General features: G+C 49.5%; 1 long non-coding RNA gene across 1 annotated transcript; it reads right to left on the bottom strand.

Moving 5' to 3' along the window:
* Positions 1-1,893: 1,893 nt before the first annotated feature.
* On the bottom strand, positions 1,894-18,359 carry LOC122367705. The gene is made up of 3 exons (XR_006254108.1): positions 17,529-18,359; positions 17,226-17,294; positions 1,894-2,437 (listed from the first exon to the last, which is right to left on the bottom strand). It is a non-coding gene; the product is annotated as an uncharacterized LOC122367705 (long non-coding RNA).
* Between the last annotated feature and the right edge of the window lie 1,959 nt (positions 18,360-20,318).

The following is a 20,318-nucleotide window of genomic DNA, read 5'->3' as shown; positions in this document are numbered from 1 at the left end:
CGTCCCCTCCCCCTCAGACCGTCCCATTCTGCACCGACCAACAAGTCGGTCGGTCGGTCGGTCGGTCGGTCGGCGGGGCGCCGCTGCGGCACCAGCGCCGCAGCGCGCCACGACGGCCGCGCCGCGCTGCGACAATTGGCCGGTCGATGCGGCGCCGGCTCAGGTGCGCCACCGACCGCCGACGCCGACTATCGACCTCCATGCGTCGCTGGTCGGCCGGCCGACACACGTGCTGCCCCGCCCCCTCCCCCGGAGCCCCGGCCCGCCCCGCTCCGGAGGGGCAGGGGCGGGGCAGGTGGCACGTGCTTCTCGATCGACACGGCGCCGCCGGCCGCGTCGGCAGCTCTGACGTGTTGACGCAGTGCTGACGCCGTGATCACGCGGCAGCGATTTGGGTATTGATTTTCAAAACATGACTTTGAAAACTCGAAAGGATAGAGAGTGGTCAGAGGCAAGTCACACCAGTTCGGCTAAAATGACATCAACTTCGCAACAACAATAAACTCGGGCAGGAGGTTAAACGGTTCCATACCCGAGCGAGATTCCCATTTCCCACAAAGCTAAATAAGCCGAATGATTTAGCGTTTGAGAACTTTTGCTTTTTGCCGCTATTTTCTTCATGCAACACAAAGTTCAAAGCATCCATGTCACCACAAAAACATCTAAACTCTAACTTCTGTCACTCGTGGATAATTCATATGCAATGATATGCATATTGCATATCATGGCAATCAGTGCAGTTGTATGTTGAGCGGGAGCGTTCCCACAGCCAGTCGTAAATTATATTCCACTGATTGCATTGGAATTGCTCAGAGCGCTTTCCCACGATATTTCCCGTTTTGCCCCCGCTTAAATATCGGTTAATTCATATCCAGCCCGAAGGGACGGAATAAGCCAGTTCCTAACGACTAACTGATAAAAGGGGAGAGACGATTTATTGTGTAATTGGGTGCTGTGATATCGTTGAATTAAGCGGAAAAGTAACGTCATTTTGTACATTAGTTTGACCTCACCTACTCGGCGAGTGGCATGATCACGATCAGGAATGACCAATGACCATTGATTGATCATAGCCAAAGAAATGGATTGCTTATATGCCTCCAGCCCATTGAAATGTTTGGATCCTGGCAAAAGGTTGCTGAAAAAAAACAACCAAAAATTTTATTGGGCCACCAGCGCCACGCATATACCTACTTCCTGATCATATTCATTCGTCGGAATCATTGATATTTTCGGATTTGGATAAGGGTAGATCTATCGAATATTAGAAAGTGCACATACAGCTGTTTAAAATCATCCTCTCTAAATGAACTTAAAAACGATCGGTTTCCGGCGTTCATAAATATACGGGCATACGTACAGTTAGAGAGACCGACTACGTCCCACATTGAGCTTCTTACAATCAATGACAACCTTGGTTCCAAATACCAACCGAATATATCCAAATATGTATTAGTATGCATTGTTATTGAGTTCTATAAATTATAAAATGATATAGATACAAAACAGCGAAACAAGACATACCTACAATTAAAAACACTCAAAAGAACAGAAGAACCAGAAAAAGTGATATCGAGACATGACAATAAGGGTTACCTAAACGCCAACCGTCAGGTGAGCATTTTTTTTTTATAAATTTAGCTCGAATGTTTGAATGGACGGATTGACAGAGCCGGAGCCCACGCTAGGCAGAGCTTGTTGCGTAGACCCCGACCCCTACCGTCCGATCGCGCAATTCCGGGTATCGGGAGAATTTAGATGCCAAAGTTTAACGTGCCCTTCAAAGCCGGACACGGCCTGCCCCAATCAACTGACTTCAACTGGCTGTGGCTGCTCCCACCAACCGCAGACCATCCCCGTCAGGAGTCTCAAATATCGAGCGCCGGGGCGTCTCGAACCCGGGCTCTCACTACCGGGAGTCCAATGCTCTACCAACTGAGCTACGGGACAGCATGAACAATATCATTAAAATAATGCTACACAAGACCTGCTAAGTCTCCTCTACCAGTGCTCCATATCGCTCAGTAATCTATTCTCGGTTGCACTAACGCACGGTTCACAATCCCTCCACCATTATACAAGCGATGTCTGGTAACCTTGGCCACAGGCGCCACCGACACCACAATATGACACGTTACAGCCAAACTCGACCCATGCAACCGACCCTCTGCCAGCAATCCGGCGCCAGAACAAACGTCTGTGGCCCAGCTGTATTGTGCTATGTCTGCAAAACCACAATAAATTCCGGCAAGTTGCATCGGCCCAGCAGGGAGGCGCTATGACAAGCCACCTGTTGCGTTTGCAGTTGCTTGTCCGAACACTTGTTGCCCGGTGGATATTCGGGGTAAGTTTCGTTGTTTGTGTCCGAGGCGTAGTCCCGCCAGAAAGTTCGCTGCGTCTTCACGGTATAGTGGAGTTCTGGTGTCTCGTAGAGTGCCTGCCATATAAATGTGTGTATGTGAGGAAAAACAGACAGGCACGCCAGCCCCACACGCACGCACACGACACACTCCAATGAGTGGAGGAGCAAGCGAACCGGACACATAAACAGACCGTTCATCCGACCCTCCACAACCCGTGCATAACGAGACGTTTGGACATGTGTAAAGATAAACAAAAACCAGCCTTAGGTATTTAGTTTACAACATGAGCAACTAAGCGCAAACATTACATGCAGGATTGGGATCCTATCGGCTAAGTAGAGCAAAAACATTTGGTTTGGCGACAACCTCATGCTAACAAGCTTGCATGTGTTTTTTATGGAAATGATAATTTCAGATAAATGATGCTATGATATTTTCCTGGACTAATTTGGCTCCTATTGCCGCAACGAACCCCATGGTATATGTATTGTATACCTAACCACTAAACTGACAAAAATGCAAGGAATTGATGAGAGCGTTCGCTGTCTCTACGAAATGCGACCACCAGTCGAATAATGTGTAAATATTTGCCCTGCACCATGACAGGGCACAGAGCTCCGGCCCTGTACTTTAGATAATGATTAGCGAAAAATATGTAGGTATTTAGTCCGCGAGTTGCTGGGGGGGGGGGCGTTAAACGCCCCGCCCCCCCAAATTTTGGGTACCTGTAGGAAATTGATTGAAGTTTATTGTGACAAAGTTTCAAAAAAATCGTTAGGAATTTTTTTGAGATATCGAGGTTTTAGTGACGTCATGATTTCTGAGTTTTCGACCAAAAACGGCATATGTTCAAAAAATCATATAAAATCACGACATGCCGTAAATGCCATAGACTGCTAATACCATGAACAATCAAATGGCTTCTTCGTATATAATAAATAAATAAATAATCTTCGATTATTGATTATCTTTCCGCATTTTCCAAAATCTTGAGCTGAATCTTGGCAATTTCTTGTGACTACTTCACGACCATGATACATGCATTTCTTAAATTGAACCTTTTGAGCCAAACACGTACACATATGATAAAATGAATGTCACCATCGTGTTCTACGCCCCAAATTACCCATAAAACATGTGTTACAGGCTGCGAATATCAGTTTTGATTTTCGGGGATATGTGCCTACCCGGTTGACCTGACCTTGACCCTGACCTATGCTTGACTGACCCCTACATGGAGCTGACACTCCTGTAGGCCTTATATGATGGATTGTGCACCGTTTTGACAGAGTTACTGACGAGAGGCGCCAATTGCGAAGTCCTGAAGCCCATGCTACTGAAAGCCCGATTTCAGGTGTTTGACCTGACCTTGACCCGACCTGTGACCTCAAAATTCAACTTTAAAGTACTCACTTGAAGCGTCTCGTCGCGTTCTTTCGTTTGCCGCCTCGTGCGTTTCGCTGCGCCTATTGGTTCTCGAGTTATCGGCTGGGGGCGTTTAACGCCCCCCCCCCCCCCAGCAAACGGTGGGTGGCGAAATACCCCAGCAACTGCCGGGTTAAGCCTAGTACGTTCATGCACAGTACTTACATACACATAACAATGCCATTCACAATACAAACCTATGTACGCTGCGTAATCCGATATCAATTTACGAGCATACAATTAGCCACCCCAGCTGCACATACCAACAAAGAATGTCATACCAAAACGGTTGGAAGTGTACTCGTATGCTTGGAACCATTTGCACAAGTACAAAACAATAACCGCATGCGTACAAAATACCAGTAATAATGCCGGGCGTCATACATAATAAGCGAACGGATGCCTTCACAGGCATTCAAAGGTTCAATCTGGAAAGTACCTAGCTACAAGGTGAGGCTTGGGACATGAGTACCCATCATTCTACAATAAGCCATTGCCAGCTCGTTAGTTTGTTCACCGTAGCGATCTGATCAATGACACCTAACAAAAACTTCTTCCTAGTTCCAGGACAAGGGATGCGACTGAGTTTTTCTGAGAGGCAGTCTACGCACTACGCAGTCATGCCGGTCGTCATATCCACTGTCATCTAACTACGAAAAACGCGGCCTGCTCGTATCAAATTCAAAAGCAACGTATCCACGGGCTTATGCGATTGTGATCTAGGCCGAAGCACCGTTTAGGAAATTCATAGATTGAGGTATTCGTCAGATCAGAAAATGTCGGAACTGCACGCAAATGAAAACCTTTTGTGGCACCCTGTTATCCATTTAACGCATGTAAGTTGAGAAGCTCCTGATCAGGTATATTTGATTCCTCAAGTGGACAGTGTACCCCTCCGCATTTTTTTTCTGGAGGCCCCCTCGTGGCGTGGAAGGTGCGTTCCACAGAAACCATACAATACATGGACCCCGCCGACATGGACCCCGCCGAAGGAAAAAAAGACATTAGGAACAAAAAATATTGACAGGCGTTATACAAACCATGACACAATTATATTGAGTGAGACACGGACCTATCACGGCGCCCTGTGTCTCACACGGCGGTCGATGCGGCGTACAAACACACACGCACACACACACGCATCCTCTGCCCATCAATACACATCGCTCAGCGCCCCTGCATGGTGTATCTGCGGCGCACGTCAATACCAATGGACACGTGCTGTGTATACAGTCCAGGGAATTACGAATAGGGAGTACTGCTGAGCACAGCACGGAGACCTTGGGCACAGCACTGCGCCGAGGAGCCATGACATTCGTGCATGCATGATGTATGCTGTTTGACGGTCAGTTGCTGCCTTAGAAGGTAGATCCTACACTGCGATAGACGCTGTTATTGCGGAGTAAATGGAGGCGCTGCAGCGAGGTACTGCGACGAAACATGGCCATTGGCCATTGGCCAGTGGCCATTTCCAGGGTAGAGGAGTTGAAATGAGATTTAGTCGCCCCAGAGATTGCTAAAATAAATCGTACCATGGGCATGGCCCATGATGATACAGGCAATATGCATACAGGTATAGCGTTTCAACGCCGTTTTAGCAAAATACGAGCAATGTTGAAGTGAGACATATAAAAATCTACGGCAATTTGAAACACCAAAATATCTAAATTCTCTTTGAAAGCGACATCATCAGACTCCATCACCCCTGACATTCTGAAGTACACATGCTATAGCCTGCCAATGAAGAAGTTTCCTGTCTATAATTCTGACGCCAGAAGCCATGTCCACCGGGTGTTCTGGTGGTGCAAATTACGACCGATAAGGTCTGATAGGTGACTGAGGGGAGCCATGCCATGCATCTTAACCGGCCAACGCGGCCCATGCATCACCCCGACCCTAGAGAAGGGAGGCCGCCGCGGCGATCGGTGGGTTTTGGTCAGTGGAGGACCCTCTGCTTGACCAAGAATGGCAGTGCCACCTAGACCTAGAGCATTGGAAAAATCACATTTGTAGGGTCTTAGATGGCCAGCAATAATGTTATATGTATCTGCAGCCTGCAATGTACAATTTACAAGGATCCGAATCTGAATTCAGATAAATTGACTAGTGAATAATGGCGAATAAGTAACTGCATTATCCATCCCTTTTATGGCATGTTTTAATGTGTACACGTGCTATCATATGTGTTATCTGAGTGGGATACGACATATCGCTTTATGTACGTACATGTTGCATGAAAGGCTGATCTGTCTCTGCGGGATATTCAATCTCAGCACTCGGCGACATGAATCACCCGACCGTTCAGGCTTCAGCTAAGGCCTAAGCCGCACTGCGGGCCCTCCAACTTCCAAGTCTCGCTGGTGATGCATGGCCTTAAAACTGTCGCCATGAATAGGCAATTACTTTTTAACGGTGACGTTATGAATGCCGAGGCGCAACCGCTGTTAAATTGGACATAACCGTTTTTACGTAACGTATTGTAACCGTTTGTATTGCACACACGAACTTGTCAAACCATTTGTCTTTCGAAGCATCGGCCAGCATCTCCTGTCCCCATAACACGCATGCCTTATGGCTATGTATTGCTTTTCATGTTGTAAATTGGTAGAACACCTAAAAGCAAACGACATTTACATATATAAATGACATATTCATCTCGTACGGGTCATATCTGTATATCTAAACTACGAGTAAAATATCACGAGCAAAATTAGTACCTACTACCTAGCAGGCTGCCATTGCAGAGCATGAGCTCGCAGCACCGATATTGCTGCCGTTGCTACCCCATATACTCCTATACCGCGGCCTGCAGACCCAAGGGGTCGAGAGAGGGTGTTGCCATGGCACCGCATCGCTGTCGTACTGCGGCACTCCCGGTTCCCCAGGCGAGGCAGGGAGTGATTTACTGGGGCTTCGCCGCAGTGACGCCAGAATACGCCGCGCTGGGGCTTCGGCCACAGCGCTCTGCCGCAGTTCCTGGTCCTGGGTAACCCCGTCAAACGCCGCAGGGACAGACAGACGGGACAGTGCCACTGGGGGGACAAGGTAGTGTCCTCCGTGCCCGTGGCATAGGACAGCGTCACGAGTAGGACAGGACAGCGCCCCTCGACAGGACGGAACAGTGCCATAAGATTGGTCCGAAAAGGACGGAACATAACCCCTGTGCAGGAGAGAACATCACCCCTGTAAAGAATGGGACAACGCCCCAGGCAGGACAAGAGAGCGCTTCTGGACACAAGGCAGCAACCCTCCACAGGACAGATAGCGCCTGCAGGAGCACGGCTGGGCAGGCCAAGTCGACAGGACGGTCCCTGGACAGGATAGCACCCCTGTGCAACACTTAGGAGCAGAACCAGCGTCGACCAGCCGCCTCTTAGCGCGCAGCCGGCCCTCGTAAAAAGAACTTGGCCTCTGGCCGGCCCATGGCACGGGCTCCGCTCGAGTCGCTTCGCTGCCATCATCAACAGTATTACGGGCGTAAATATTTATGTCGCCGGCTTCTTAGGCTCACGTTTTCCGAGGACGTACGTGTCTCCGGCGGCTATAAACAGCGGCGGGTATTTTGGGACCGCCCTGCGATTGCAGCCGCTCTGCAGGCTGTCGGCAGCCGCACAGCCCGGCCATTCAGACAAACAGAATGCGGGCCCTGTCCGGCTGAAAAATGTGGCCGCATTCTACACATACATGCACGTCTCCAGCACTGACAGCCGGTTCCTGATACGGGGATCGGCGAGCGATAAACACGAGAAAACGAGAAAACAACACAGAAACAAACCTGCAGACTCAAACTACTGCAGACTGTGGATTGTGCAACTATCAGACCGCGGTAGGTATATTGTGTGTGTTGACAAAATGGTAGGTTTTCGCAGCTCCTCTAGCTGCGGTATTCCTCTCAGCGCCCAAGGGACAGGCCACGCCAAATAATGGAGGAAACGATGACCGGAACAGCGGACAGGAAGTGATCTGATGGGTGTATCGATTCTGGCAGAGGGTGGCGGCCAAATGCGGCCTGGCCTGGGACGCGTCGGGGCGGCGGCAGAGAAAGAGGCACGGAGAGAGAGAGAGAGAGAGAGAGAGAGAGAGAGAGAGAGAGAGAGAGAGAGAGAGAGAGAGAGAGAGAGAGAGAGAGAGAGAGAGAGACAGAGAGAGAGAGAGAGAGAGAGAGAGAGAGAGAGAGAGAGAGAGAGAGAGAGAGAGAGAGAGAGAGAGAGAGAGAGAGAGAGAGAGAGAGAGAGAGAGAGAGAGAGAGAGAGAGAGAGAGAGAGAGAGAGAGAGAGAGGGAAGAGCGGGAACTGGTCATCGTCTCAGGCGAATCGTCAACTAGTTACATAGCTAACAGCCAAGTTTCTCAATAAAAACAGCCGAGACCGTAATCGGTAACGCCAGCGGAACAAATTGAAACAACAACGGTGTTTTCATCCCGATACAGACAAGTCAACTGGCCAGCAACAAGCTTCTTTTCACACCTATCGACATATAAAAGCTTATAACAAATATAACGCAGTGTCTACACTCCTTTACGCCGGTTGGGAAGTCACACCAATTTATCACTTGTGCTGCACATCATACAAAATGCACACTAGTGCCAGTCGCCAGAGGAACACTAAGCCCATGAAGGGCAACACCTCAGCTCAGCCATTACAGAAGACTATGACGCTTGGAAGAGGATCCGGCCATTATCGTCACCGTCTCGGCCGACCGACCGACCGGCTCGGTGCTGCGAACAGGTCCGATCAATAGGGTGTCGCGGTGCGCCCCGTCTCCCGCCCGGGCGGGGCGGGGCGGGACCCGCGGGCGGAACGGGTGCACGGGCGGGCGGGCGCGCCGCGGTCACCTAATGACCGGTCACCCGGTCACGCACCGGCCCTCCGTGCCGACAGACGTCACGCCAGGCGGGACGCTGCAGCCGAGCCGCCCCCGAGCCGCAATGGGCTGGTGGGGGCTGGTCCGACCCAACCCAAGACGACGTGGGTCGTTCTGACCAAAGTACTGACCTGAGGTGTGCTATACTGCCGAACTGCGCTGAAACTTCGGACCCACATGACCTGGACTGACCTCACCCACTTGACATGGACTGTTTCTGACCCTTCCTCAGTCTTCACAAGTGAACGTGGTCGAACCTCCCAATAGTCCCACAGCCGCACCATCATGAATAGAGATGTCAATCGGATACCAACTTTTTGGTATACCAATACCAAACCGATACCAACTTGGTATTTGGTATTTCAATCCTAATGTGTTTGGTATTTTGTTGGTATTATGAAACCTTACTTATGTATAAGAGGCTTAGAAATTGGTAAAAAGCTGGTATATTCCCTCATCTTTTCAAGTTGGTTCGGTTTCGGTATTTCCCCACGGTTTGGGTTGGTATTTGGTTTGGTATCGGTATTCCGATTTTCTGTAACTGACATCACTAATCATGAACCGGCCACTCATCCCAGGCCGCATGTCACCCTTCTACCCCGCACCCGACCCCTGACCTGCCCCACCCGACCTGCCGTGCAGTAGCGTGATCCCGTTCCAGCTCACCCTAACACAATACACTGCACCAGCTCCGCACGGTTCTCAGTGCTGACAGCCGACAGGGCGGACAGCCAGCCGCCTCCACCGCCACCGGTGCAGGGGTAATACGGTAATGGATGCGACAGCACGAGAGCCGCACAGTGAACTGAACGGCCCAGAAGGGCGGAAATATCACACAGGATACGAGCACAATGGCGGGGGAATAATAAAGGAGTTCCGTTCCCGGTAAAGTATTTACGAGTACTTCGCGATCAATGATCTGCTTTGTATTCCACCTCCATATTATTGTTGGGTTTCTATGTAGTTGGATTAAAATAATAGAATGTGAGACGGAGGATATCCCCAAATGGGTTAACTGAAGTGAGCCACTACGGCACAAAATAATGAATGAAATAAAATAATTTTCTACAGACATCCCTGTCTCGCGAGATATGAGGCTGACGATGCAGGCAACATTTCAGCTTCTATTGTAGCTCTGACAAAGATAAGCCAAAATGATCTCGCTGGGAAGCCGCATGCCCATAGCTTCTGCGTATACTTTTACATTTATTGTTTTCTGACACAAGGACAATGAGGACATTTAATTATACAAATTTACTGCACGATAAAGCCGCACATTTGCGCATCACTTAGCTGCTCGTCCACTTCATTGAATCATATTGCGCTCCTGTAATGAGCCAGTGTGGGTTTCATTCATCGACTTCAGGGCCCACGCACGAACCCTGACAGCCTCCGTACGAGCATCGCTGTCGGAAAGCGGGTCACTCGCAGACACCCCCTCCCCCCTCCCCAACACACCCTACCAGCGTAGCTACCGGCGCGAGCTGCAGTTGCAGCGTGGCTGCCGCCGTCTGAAGGCCGAACTCGGTCGGTTTTCCGGCGCGGTGGTCGCACTAACGACTCGCTACCGTCGCCGGCGGCCGGCGCCGGGTCAGGGTCACTGTCGGCCCGGCGGTGACGGATCGGCTGCCGCTCAGCGACCGGTACCCGGCGGCCCGGGCACCGTCACCGCCGACCGGGAGAGACGGCTGCGCTGACAGAGTCCATCAGAGGCATACGGCGGGGACGAGGAGATGTTCCAGGAACGCCGCTCCTCGTGAACGCCGCAGTTCAGTTCCGCTGGAGATTTGTATACCTATGCGTTTCATGTTTGACAGATATGCCTGTATGTACTATTGGTCTCAAGATAAGGGTCCAGGCGGCCTGTAGGTTTGATGCGGTGAATACCCTCCCCCTCGCCACAGCTGGAGTGGGGGTAAGGGGAGGGGGTGCGTTCGGCCCGAGTCTGACAGCGGGGTCGCTCGCCGCATTGTGGTGTCCAGCGGTGCAGTCGGAATCAGGCGGAATTATGCCGGCGGCGGTAACCGGTCGAAGGGCCTGGCTCAGTCGCGTCTCGAGACGAGTTACCGAGCAGGGTGCCAGCGATAGATGGGAGGGGTGTGGTCAGGGCGCTGTTTGATCACCAAATCAGCATGCTGTCAGTTTGCTGGCGTTTCTCATCTGCTCATTGGTCGTTAATGAACCAGACGTGGTGTGTGCGATTGACCAATGAGAGACTAAGAGACGCCTGTAACTGGCTTCCATATATTGGAAAACCGACAGCAAGCTGAAAACAAGACAGTGCATGGGGCGCGCTAGCTTTGAAGGTCGCTCCGCAAAAGCATAACTTTCCATAGATGAGGGTGACGGGTGTTACCTACCCCAGACTTCTTGCGATTGCTCTCAACAAGGAAACCTGAAAGCTGAAAAATAGCACACTGACACCTGACTTGATTCCAGCCGATTCTCTGGTGACACCAACGACCAATTACATTTTCAATTCTTGTCGAGTCACTGACCTATGACGTCATAAAAGACTTCACTCGGTCCCAAAATATTGCGGCTTGGCAACTCCACCATTGCTAGGTCAACTTCTGCAGATAGATAAAACTCACAGGACTTCATATTCTTCCGAGACCTTGCAACTTTTATGTCTCGTAATTTCTAGAAGTTCACGTAAAGCTAGGTCAATGACGTGACCTTCCTCACCATCATAATTCAACAAGGGAAATATTAAAATTTATAATGATGACAAAAAAAAAAATGATTTAAGACTACCGTTTGCACATGGAGTCGTGCTCGTGTTGCTTCACTCCTTGCAAGATCGATGCTCATCTTTTGCGTTGTGAACCATTTGCAACGTCATAAACAACGTTACATAGATATTGGAGTTTTTTGTCAATATCCCGCGCGGCGCGCACCGTAGACAGTGTTTACAATTGCTTCACGTGCAAAGAGAGAAAATTGTCAGATGTCGACGATGTCGTTTACCTCATTTGTTAAACGTCTAGACGTTTAACAAACTGTTAATCGTCTAGTAGACATTTCGTCTAGCCTTAGATATGCCGGATTTTTGCATAAAATGTATTTTTTAACTTAACCCGCGCCCCACTGGGGGGGGGGCTATTTATAGCCCCCCTCCCGTTTTTCTGCAATAACTTCCAAACCGCTTGACGGATCGACGCCAAACTTTCAGTACCTTCGGCTGCATCAATTTGACACCTTGTGTCAAAATTTGAACTTCGTAGCTACCATAGGTCGGCCGGAAATGTCGTCAGAGTGACGTCATGTTCGGCCGATTTCGACGCAAAACATGGAACCACGGCAATCGCTCCCAAGAGCTCAGTTTTTAAGCTAGATCCAATTTCTTTGCATGAAAGGACTCAGAATTGACCGCGCTATCAAAATGCTATCTCGGAAAAATTTTGAAAATTCCGAAAATTGTATATAATAATATTCAAAATTTATATTTTTATATTTTTTTTTTCAAAAAGTTTTTGACTTTTTGAAAAAACCGGAATATATGTGACAGAACGCATAATAATGACTAACTCTAGCAAGTTTTAGCTAAATATCTTAAAAAATGGCCAAGTTATACGCATTATTGGAAAAAATTCACAATTATTAATTTTTCAAATCAATTTTTCAGTACATATTTGACATCGTACACCAATATAAATGGCACCATCGTGTTCCTGAGCTTAAACTGCATCCAATAGACACCTTTTTTGTTGAAAAATTTTAACTTCAAAATTTGACCTTTTTTACCTGAAAGTGACCTGACCTAAGCTAAATTCGACTCAAAATGACCTCAAATGACACAGACGACATCAAATTCGAAATCTATGGCCTAAATGGACCATTAAACATGTGTCACGTGACCGACGCATGATATAATATTTCCGTGACCTGTGATGACCTGACCCTGACCTGAAAATCAAAGTACAAGTTTGGTACCCTCAAGGTATCTAGAGCATCTGTTCACGAGTGTGGAAACCAAAAATGAGCCTGATCTGACTTGTAAGACGGCGGCCAGAGCCCAAAATGTGAACAAGCCAAGATGCTAATAATTTTTACTTTGACCTGACCTGTGACGTCATCGGTGACCTCGAGGTCAATAAAATTAGGTTTCGCTCGACAGTTTTTCCAAGGCTATCAGACGCCGTTTGAATTTTGACGATCGGCCCAGTAGTTTCGGAGTTAGGAGGGGGGGATATGAATACCCCCCCCCCCCCCCAGTAGGGCGTGTTATACACAGACCCCAGTGGGGCGCGGGTTAAGTGACCGAAAGATGCCAGCGGTACGGGATAAAATCATTAAGCCATTCGTAGGTAGAAAAATATTTTAACGTCTCGCCTATCGGCTCGACGTTTAAAAAATTGTTCTACCTACTCGCGGTTTAATATATATTAACCACCGTTCCAACTGAAATACAAGGTGGTTATATATTAAACCGCGAGCAGGTAGAACAAATATTTTAAACGTCGAGCGGATAGGCGAGACGTTTAAAATATTTTTCTACCTACGAGCGGTTAAATAATTTTATCCCGTACCGCCGATATCTTTCGGGCGCTTAATGGTAAAGAATACATTTTATATAAAATACGACATCTTTCAGACTAGACGAAATGTCTACTAGACGTTTAACAGTTTGTTAATCGTCTAGACGTTCAAAAAATCAGTTACACGACATCTGATAATTTTATCTCTTTGCACGTGAAGCAATTGTAAACACTGTCTACGGTGCGGAATAACCGCATTTAAATATCCACGCGCTATCCTCTAAATTACAGGGTCATCAATAAAAGATGACATAAAGTCAGCCCCAGACATATTGCATAAACAGCTCACCGTTGGAATGATAAATCTTAACATTTTACATAGCACAAACAGAAATCAGTTGTGTCGCTCGAAGAAAACTTGCTTCTCCGTGTGGAAGACATCGGCCAAGACCTTCGCTCCGTGCTCATCCTTGTATGGAATCAACTTTTGTGGATTCTTCGGCGAAGGAGCCTGTATTATTCTTGCGGGTGCTTGCTGTAGCGCGAGCCACTTTTCGTTACTCAATATCACCCTTTCGAACCATTCTTCCGCTTCACTGAGCCGTGAGCCAAGAGGTGCACGCTTCCAGCCTCGACACCATGCTGTCAGGGGATATGACGGTCATTAGGATCGGACGATAATGTTTCCAGTTCAGTTTCTTCTTGTGGAGGATTGTCCATATTAGAGATGTCAATCAAATACCAACTTTTTGGCATACCGATACCAAACCGATACCAACTTGGTATTTGGCGTTTCGAGGCTAACACATTTGGAATTTTGTTGGTATTGTGAATCCTCGCTACTGTAAAAGAGACTGTGACTTTGGTAAAAAGTTGGCATTTCCCAGATATTCCCAAGTCGGTTCGGTTTCGGTATTTTCCCACAGTTCCTGTTGATATTTGGTTTGGTATCGGTATCACGACTTTCTGTAATTAACTTCACTAGTCCATATATTTAAAAATGCCTTCCCAGGTTTCTTAAGCCATTGCGAACGTGAATACTGGACAGATTACTGAAGAATTGCTAGGCTCTCTTCACCTTCGAGCAACTGAACAAGATCCCAGCACCCCTGGTCACTCTGCAGTCTGGATTTTTCCTGCTTGGACTTCAACGTTTAACCTCAAGCAACTCAAATTGCGGAGCGAACTCAAGAGTAAAAGACCCTTGATGAACTGAACGCTGCCGTGAGTCGTCGAAGGCTTCGTCTGCACGATGGCCGGCGATCATTTGGGGCTCCAGCGGGGGCTTACTTTACGTCATTCGCAAATGAACACCCTGCACTTGTGCACGTGACCTGACCTCAGAGGTCACATGTTGATCTGACACTTTTAACTTGATTGTGAATCGCTGGGTGCAAGGCTTAGCTTAATAATGGGCGAAACGGCGGCGAGGTCCCCCCGCACACACTCTAGACCCCTGCACTCTTGAAATATGTTTGTTACGTGTGGATTTGATTTTTGAGAACGTTTCCTTGTCTTGTCTACAAGCTGAAATTCGCCAATCAGCCTTATGCATTACCTATCTGCATCGCTTCGAGTCCCATCAGTGGGAATGGCTTCTACACTCTACATTATTAGTGCTTTCTTGGAATGATATCACGTTTGATAGAATTATAAAGCGAACACATAGCGAACAGGGCTAGAGTAACACTTAACATACTCGTATTGTTTAATGGTTAACCGTACCGGAGGTTTAACAATGCAGTTATTGAAATGGACTGTTCAACACTTGTTCAGCGCCATAAATGAAATTATATGAAACAGTAGGATATTAAAAGGTATGAAGGTTGAAATATGCAACCGTTAAGATAATGATATAAATAGTGACGTTCTCGGCGGTATGCCGATCATGACAACATTAATTGCTATGTCCTAAACAAATTGCCACGTCTTGCAGTCTAAGGTGAAACTGCAATGAATGATGCGTGAGCTACATGGTCCGGCATAAGTTTTATCCTAAAAAAATTCTAAGTTGCTACATAGGGGACAGCGATTCTCTTTAGTGTTCAGTTTATCCCCCACGAACAGGGACTTACATGCGAACGCAAATGTGCATGCTGGTAACTAGGTTGTGCAGTAAATACGGCTGGATTTTTTTATCATGCCCGTTTGAGCTGTAACGACAAGGCGGCGAGGCTGGCCGCCGGCTTCTGTTCGTCCAGGTCCTGCTGGACGATAGCCCAAGTTCGTCGATCAGGATGAGGTCCGGAGGGCAGCCAGCATAGCATCTCTTTCCTTCATGAGTCTGGCACGTTCAGTTCGCACCACTGCTAGCCCTTGGCAGAGCGATGAGCTGGCGCGCGGTCCTGATTGAAAATGCATGTCAACATGTCATTGACCATGCGTTGGCTTAGTATTGGGCCGAAGGTAGGTAATGAGCCTTGGGGAGTTCTTCCAATAGCGTCTCACGGTCCTGTTTGGAGATGTGATAGCGGTTCAGCTCGAGCCACTTGACTCATTTTGCATCCCCAACTTCTGGCCCCTCTTCCCGGTCGCCTTTTTCAATGCGATTTCTGTAACGTTTGAAATGGTAGGCGCACGCCGGCAAACTGGAACGATCAGCAACACTGCCAGCAACCGTATGCTTATCCCACCAACACCGGACTGTGCAGACAGTTCGTCTATAATTAAAACTTGCAAGCAAAAACAACAGGCAGACGTCCCAACCAATCAGCAATGACATGCTGTGTCATTTCGGCCTGGAGCATGCCGACTGTCTGGTTCAGCTCCCTTGATAGAAATTTCAGACATTTACGTAGCGATGCAGCCGCTCAGGTGGACAATCTCTGTGAAACTAGCCGTAGCTCGGTGATCCGTGACCTGAGGTCCGTTCGTCACCTCATGTTCTGCGGCCAAGGACCGTGCAATGCAGGAGTGCAGCCTGAATCGTCATCCCTCGGTGTGGACACGATAAGGAACAGGAAAGTGTTGTCATATGTAGTGGGCATACCTAACTTTTGCCGAACCCTATATTGTCGTCCTGTAGTGTCTTTCATTGTCAGCGAGACGCTACATGGAGTTAAAATGGCGAGCGGCCCTCCCGCCGGAATGGTGAGCGTCCTTCTCTGTCAAACGCGGCGCTAGTTTCCGCCTAAGCTCCGCTGGCCCGCTCGACTGCTATGTCATGCGGCACAGTCTACAAGTACAGGTGACCGGTCGCGAGATCGGAGCTCCGTAGCACCGAGCGAGTGTGGCGAAGGCGGGGGTATTCACCGCATCAAACCTACAGGTCGCCTGGACCCTTATCTTGAGACCAATAGTACGCAGAGATAAGCGATTCCGGGTTTGCATGTTCTTAACCACCAATGACCAAGGTCAAGGTAATCACCGAAGTCAATAGAAAAGTAAATACTAAATGCACATCATATAGGAAGCCAAGGAATTATCGCAGTACAGTAAAGCCTGAAAAATAACAACCAATTCAATTCAATGTAAATTTGACCCGGCTGCGCTGAAGACAGTCCCGGTCTCACGGAAGGAGTCGACCTCACACACACACCTGGCGGGGCGGGGCGGGGTGGGGAGGAAGGAGAGAGGGAGGAGGACGCCTCCCGTCACCTTGACCCGCTCACCCCGGCGCCGCTCTCGGTGGTCCTATCGGACGGGGAGGGTTGCTCTAGAATCGGCCACCCGTCCCCGGCACTGAGGAGGGTGTCGATAGCGACCAAAGCCGGCCGACGATACGGACAGAAAGGGGGTCGATAGAGCCGCTCTGTTCTGAGCAGTGCTATTGATTCAAGAGGTTAGGTAAGGAGAAATACAGAGCCAGCCCATCATAATCTTTAAGCATAATTCAACTCTCGAGCTGACTGAGACAGCCAGCCACTGTAGATGGCTGCTCCAATAATAGTACAAACCCTGGGACCGACTTGAATGTGTCTGACCCTGTGTGAATAATTTGACTTAAACGGTGACCCGATTGTTTATTGCACTTCAGTGTGACCAATGACCAGTGACCGGAGCAAGGCAGGGGACATCCGGAGTTGCCCGGAGTAGGTATATGGTGGGTGGCGTGGTATTATGGACAGGTGGATGCCGCACCTGCGACGCTTACCTTATCGAGCTCCGGCTCAACCCTGCCGGGGGGCGATGAACAGGTGGAATCAGAACGAGGGCAGGACACCTGGAAAAGCGTACATTTATTGTTAGTAGTTACATGCCAATTTTATTGAAGTATATGAGTGAGACGTAAAAGACGTCCACGTTTACGACACGCATTCATTTAAAACGTTAATAACTGACAAATGTCGATACAAATGTGACCGACATAACCAAAGGAAACAAAACAAGCTTCTACACTAAGCTGCAGTCACAAACGTTGCTGTCGCCTTCATCCGTCCGTGATTATCAAGCTTACCTCTCTGTCGGTGTGCGCAGTGGTCATCACCACTTCGGTAGCGACCCCGGCACCGGGAAGATACCCAGAATCCTGTCCTGGACAGCCTGGTCAAGCGCCACGCCGGTAGCCAATGAGCTGTTTTGACATCTTATGACATGTCTTGGGCTGCCACCGGCCTGACATCAGTGTGGCCACTGGCGCTGGCTCCCCAGCTCCCCAGCAGCTCAGTCGGGAACACTTTCCCAACATGAAGCTCGGCGGTCATAACGCAGCGGCGAAGGCTCTTCTTGAGAACGCTGACATCGCCGAACGCGGCACGAGGTCAAAGCGAGGACGAGACTGCCCGGGGACACGACCCTGCTCATCTCGATCAGTTTGGTTAGTCCTGGGTTAGTCCAGCTCGGCAGGATGGCCAGACAAGTCGTCAGTCTCTGTTCGTCTTCCTCGCGTACATACACCACAAAGGCGTTGCAAATCTGACGGTGACGAGGAATGCCACAGGGTCGCTGGCCGAATCTGGGAGGCGTCGAATCCCAAGGTATACCAGTCCTCTGGAAGACCGACTTCCAGACCCGGCACCGACCAGCTGTGTGGCCGTGCGGGCCGGGCTCCACCGACAGCAGTGACCTGACGAACTTGACGTTATATAAATGCACCTAGCTGGGTCACCCACGCCGGTGTCGGATGACGCCGGTGTCGGATGGTGTCTGGACAACAAATGGCTGTCTCAAGACAGGCCATGTCGATGTTAGAAACTTAGATAGAAACTTCCTCAGGAGCCACCCAGTTGCCGCCGGGGTCGTCACGGGGCGCTGCGTCGGCCGCCACGACGACGTTCGCTGCCCAGCGCTGAAAGAACGGATTCATTTCAGTTCACGTGCTGTCCCGTTTACCTGGGCGAAATAAATTAACTTAAAAACCGAACCCAACAATACAAAACAGATCAATATGCATTATGCAAACGATATAGAAAAGAAGGACTGTTGCTGGCGACTGCAGGTTAGGTTACATAGGCTAGAAGACTTTGCCAGCTCAAATCTTGCATCATCTAAGCTCTAGCTCAATCAGGAGCTGTGTAGCGTTTGTAACGTAGTGGCGCTGCCGGCACTTCGCCTTCGGCGGCTGTCGCCGCCTGGTTGTTTACATTGAACACTCGACGTCCCGGTTCGCGCTCTGCGCACTAGCTCCTAGCTCTTTCTCGAACTCCGCATCATAGTGGCACACTTCTCTGCACCTGATGTAAGAGTTGAAGTGGTCGACGAGTTGCTTGATCGGGCGACCAATTTTCTCCGGGCATAAGCTCTGCGGCGGCTGCAGCCTCATCCAGGTGAAAAGTAGACCGACCCCGGCGTCGACAGCGCCACCTGGCCCAACTAGGAGCGCCGCCAGTCTGCTCCGGGCTAAGGCAGGGGCGGGGGTTGTGACGCAGCCCCGAACGGTCCGTGAACCCCCGGTTCAAAGTCGTAGGTGCCTCAGCAGACGCAGTCCCAGTCACCGCAGTAGGCTGGTCAAGTCACTCACGTCACAGATCAGGTAGCTGCCCTGCCCGCGGCCGGGACGATCGAGATTAGTGTTTCAGTCGGCGCAGTCGGCAGAGAGGACAATCTGCAAGGTGCGGCCAAGGACATCCTCGGTTTATGCATCCCTTCATGGTCCGATGCAGGACTACATAAGGCGTTCCGATATGCGTACACAATCGGCTGGCGCCAGACAACGTGAGTCGAATTAGGCGTCGTCTCTAAAATACACATTACGTAGGTAGGTACCTACACAAGCAACAACCGAACAGCTCAGGCTGTGTAATAATTCAACCGAACCCATCAGCAAGTAATCCGCTGTAAAAAGGCTTACGTGGCCGCGGCGTCGAGGAAGGAAAAAGGAGAAGAGAAAGAGAAGATCGGGAGGTGAAGAGGGAAAAAGTAGGGAGGGAGGGAGAGAGGGAGAGAGAGGGAGAGAGAGAGAGAGAGAGAGAGAGAGAGAGAGAGAGAGAGAGAGAGAGAGAGAGAGAGAGAGAGAGAGAGAGAGAGAGAGGGACAGATTGAAGAGAAAGGGAAGGGAGAAGAGTTAGAGGGGGCGCAAGAGCTAAATAGGAAGAGGCTCAAGCCTCAACCTCGGCCTTCCATAAAAATACATCAATCTGTAAGCTTTACGATTTCACTCTGACCAGCTGCTAGATCAAAGTTCAATTGTAAATTACTAGCCCCCAAACGTCCTAACTAAGGCCGGATTCGATGTAAGAAGTAGTAAGTACATATGCCGTCCCGCTGCAATGACGGTCGATGTCGACGGCGGCGACGGGGGCCGAGGGTGAGCAGTGGCGGCGGAAGCAGGGGGGCAAGGGGGGCAGCTGCACCCTAAAGCTATGGAAAGGGGCGCCTCGAAAATCTGTAGAGGAGGCAGGAAGTTAAGAGGTGCGGCAGCCATAAAGCTGAGCAGTGCGACACCGCAACTGATAAAGGCACTTGTGACACGAAGAGGGTGGCAATGACGTGGGAAAAGTATCTTTTGATATGCTGAAGATTGGAGGGCATCCTTATCTGAAAAAAGGCAGATGCTGCCGACCCTGTCGAATATAATCTTGCCAGGCGATTAAGGCTAGGAGGGCGCAGCCACTCGAGAAGCGCGCCATGCGGAAGAGGGGCGCCTGTGTGTGGGACGAAAAAGAAACATTTATGGAGACGTCTTTGAAGGCGATAGCCTCCGAACGCCAATGCACGAACATATGAGGGCTTATAGCGTTGCAGGCTCCATGCGACAAAAAGGGGCGCCTGATGGCCGATATGCGAGAGGAAATTAGTTTGTGTAACA

This window comes from Amphibalanus amphitrite, unplaced genomic scaffold (assembly GCF_019059575.1).
Source record: "Amphibalanus amphitrite isolate SeventyFive unplaced genomic scaffold, NRLGWU_Aamphi_draft 000890F_arrow, whole genome shotgun sequence".
Lineage (NCBI taxonomy): Eukaryota > Metazoa > Arthropoda > Thecostraca > Balanomorpha > Balanidae > Amphibalanus > Amphibalanus amphitrite.
The sequence above is the reverse complement of the archived record's forward strand: the minus strand, read 5'-3'. Positions and strand labels throughout refer to the sequence as shown.